Genomic DNA, 3586 nt, shown 5'->3' on the forward strand with positions numbered 1-3586 from the left:
TAGTTTCAGGAGCTCCAATCCTAGATATGCCTTCATTCCTTCTTTCTAGAACATATAAAAATCAGGAACTCATTATAAAATAAGAAAGCATATAAAAAACATGAAAAATAAATATGCATATGTTATAAAATCGACAGTGTGTGCAGTGGAATAAAAGAAACAAGACACAATATTTACGAGGTTTCTCTACAGTCAGTTTGACTGGAGTACGTCCTTGGGACAGCAGTGGTGCTTTCATTATAATTTGAAATAATAGGAGTACAAAGATAACTCTCTCTATTAGTTCCTTTCTTTTTCTCTCTTCCTCTTCTTTCCTCTCTCTCTACCGTGAGTCACTCACCGATGTTTGGTGTGTGTTGCATTTATATAGAAAATATGAGTCGTAGGGAGTAAGCTTTGGCAGACAGCGAAAGACAACCTTTATTCCCACTTGTAGCTTAGTGGATTAGTGGCCAGCGTGGTTATCCACCATATTTACAACACTCCCTATTGGATGGCCACAAGTCTTCGATTGACTCGTTAAAATCTTGATCTATCTTGGATGCTCTTCCTGATGAATATCTCCCCCTGATTTCAATTCATTTAGGCTGATCGTTGATCATTCTGCTTCAGTCTCTTAGCGAGAAGAGTTGCCGAAAGAGATGCTTTACTTGTTGTTAACTTTTCACAAGCTTATTCTTGAACTGGGTTGGAGGGCCTTCTGCTAGACTTACCCTAAAGGTCTGAATTTACTCATTTTATTTGGAGCGGAGTTTGATTCAAGGGTGGTGGACACTTGATCTTGAATCGAACTTGTGATTTCTTCAAGGGCTTCGAGGTTTGATCTTGAATGAAATTGGACCATGAAGAGCTTCACCTGGCAAGTGATCTTCGGTTTTGTCGGGGATGAATCAGCACGTATTTGTTGCGATTATCTCCATATGCTTCAATGTATCATTTTCACTTGCCTTACTTGCTCCCCTTGCTTAAGTAGTATTTTCCCTGGTTTTCCCCAATGCATGTGTGGCATATTCTCTTGCAGTATTTACCCTATGATGTAGGAGTGGAATGCAACCCTTGCATTTGGATGGTTCATCACTTCTTGGTGATTGGAGACCTAGCTCCACCAACAGTTGAAGATGGCTACTCGAGAGCAATACTAGGTAAGTAATCAGGAAAGGTTCCAGGCAGTCGGTTCCTTATCGGGAATTTGAGTGGAGGTTCTGACATATTACTTTATTTATCCTTGTCTTTGCAAGTAAGAACAAGGACAAAGGAAATGACATGGAGATTGCATGATATGAGATACTCTTGCTCTCGTCCCTGAAGATATGAGATACTCTTGCTCTAGTGTGACTTGTTTTGAAGAGATATTCTCGAAGAGGAAGAATACTGAGTATTTCGAGATGCTTTGTTGAAGATGCATTCTCGGAGATGAGGAAGAGTTAGGTATTCTTGCAGGTCTGCCTTGTTATGGAGAACAGAGATTGATGCGAAAATTATCTTAACACACAAATTTAACCCTCTTTTGACAATTGTAGTACAAGTATAAGTAGGGATCGTTCTGGACCGGGAATTAGGAGGGCTTGCTAATAACCTCTAAACTGACTCAAAAACATAAAACTAAACTTAAAAACACTTAACAAGACTCACAAGACTCAAAACAAACTTAAAATACTCAAAACAGCTTAAAACAACCAAATAAACTTAAACTAGACACTAGGAATGACTTTGGACGAAAATTGACTTTTACTTGAATCAAAACACTTAAAAACACAAACTAAAACAAATTTGGAACACTTTGAAACAAGAAACTAAATGGGAGGGTTTTGATTTGGATGAAGTTGAAACAAACAAACAAGTATGAAAAACTAGACAGATTGTAAAACGAATGTGAGAAATAAAATGATGGATGGGATAGCTAGAGGCTTTTTCTCCACACATGACATGTATGCAAATAACTTGATTTCCAGTTACTACTTCATTGAATTATGAATGACAATGCCCCAAATTAACCGTGACATCACTAGTTAACTCTCAGATTTTCCTTGTTTTATTAGATTGGATGACATCATTCGACAACCTAAAACATTCGTCAAAAGTTCCCTACATGACATCATAATAGAGATACAATCAAAGATCATTACGTCTAATGAAAATCAAAAGCATTGACAAAGCACTTGCAACTATGACATCGTGTCACTCATGCTAGGAATTGAACTTAACGCGATCGTTTATAAGCGACCTTCACTACATGTGAATATAAGTTTGTAACGATTATGTGAAACTTCCTTATATTCTAGCAACGGATTTATACATGCGAATTAAGTGTCGATCCTTAATTAACAAGTACAAATAAGTTATCAATCAAATAGTTAAGCCAATTGCATTCACGATTCAAGAGTTCATAACTGGAATTTATCAAATTATATTGCACACATAGTCATGGCTTTGAAATCACCCCTAGCCAAGAGGGGTTTAACCACTCATATTTACAACAAAACGAAAGGAAATGAATTTAAACATTAGAAACAAAAGAAAGAAAACACCTAAATGCTCTAACGATCCAAGTTGGATAGCAAGCACGTCCAAGTGCTTTCTATTGGAAATGTGCCCTAAAACCAATCATATGATGATACTTTACGGACATTTCACATGTTAAACTAATCTAGTTTAATATCAAGGGCAAAGATTATTGTTTTAAGCCGTCTCATATAAATGTTATATGCTTAAACGATAAGTCCAAGGAATATGTAATTAGGAGAATTTAATTTAAACAAATTAGATTCATGAGATCATTCTCTTTCGTATACATATCCTAAACGTTCCTGATCATTGGATTGCCAATTGGGCATTGACAGTCCGTTAAGATCAGTACGTGCTATGTCTTCTCTTAGGGAAAGTGACTAGTCTCGAGTCATTGGTGTGATTGACACCAAGACAAGCATGTAGGTGCTCAATAGAGAATGAGTCCACTGAACACGATCAACGAGGAGTTCTCATACTCATGTCACATGAGAACTCATGGTTGGGATAATGCAAAGTAGTCATTTGACCTGAGGCATCATAGTTGTCTTGTGGTTAGGTCCTTGATCTTTGACTATGTCAAAGTCACTCCGTCAGAGGGTGTCCACGGCATAGTTGGGGTTAAGCCACTTAGCCATAGAGGCAAGTAAATGCGCAACAAGGGATCTCTAACATTCAAACCGTTTGAGGGAGAATACTCTATGATATGATTAAGAATCTCTGGCCAAAGTATGAATGAGATTTAGGAAATCGTTCCAAATCATATTCAAGGTAATCATATAAGTAAGAGAATCACATTGGATAGTAGACATGAATAAACTATCAAACCAAACAATGTGGTCAAGAGTATTGTATTAGAGAAAGACCGTATTGCATTGTAATCCTAAACTGAATAGGTTCTCCACCTCTTCTGATTAGCTTGGGTAACCATGACATACTGCTAGGTGTCACTCATGGTTTGTGGAAGCCCTAAACGTGTATAATCACTAAAGGGAGAATTGAAAGTAAGTTTTAATTCACAATCGATTTGAAAGAGTTCTAATCGCCCACTGCCTCACTAAAAGGAACCTAATGGATCGTA

The sequence above is a fragment of the Malus sylvestris genome, chromosome 6 (genome assembly GCF_916048215.2).
Source record: "Malus sylvestris chromosome 6, drMalSylv7.2, whole genome shotgun sequence".
In the NCBI taxonomy this organism is placed as follows: domain Eukaryota; kingdom Viridiplantae; phylum Streptophyta; class Magnoliopsida; order Rosales; family Rosaceae; genus Malus; species Malus sylvestris.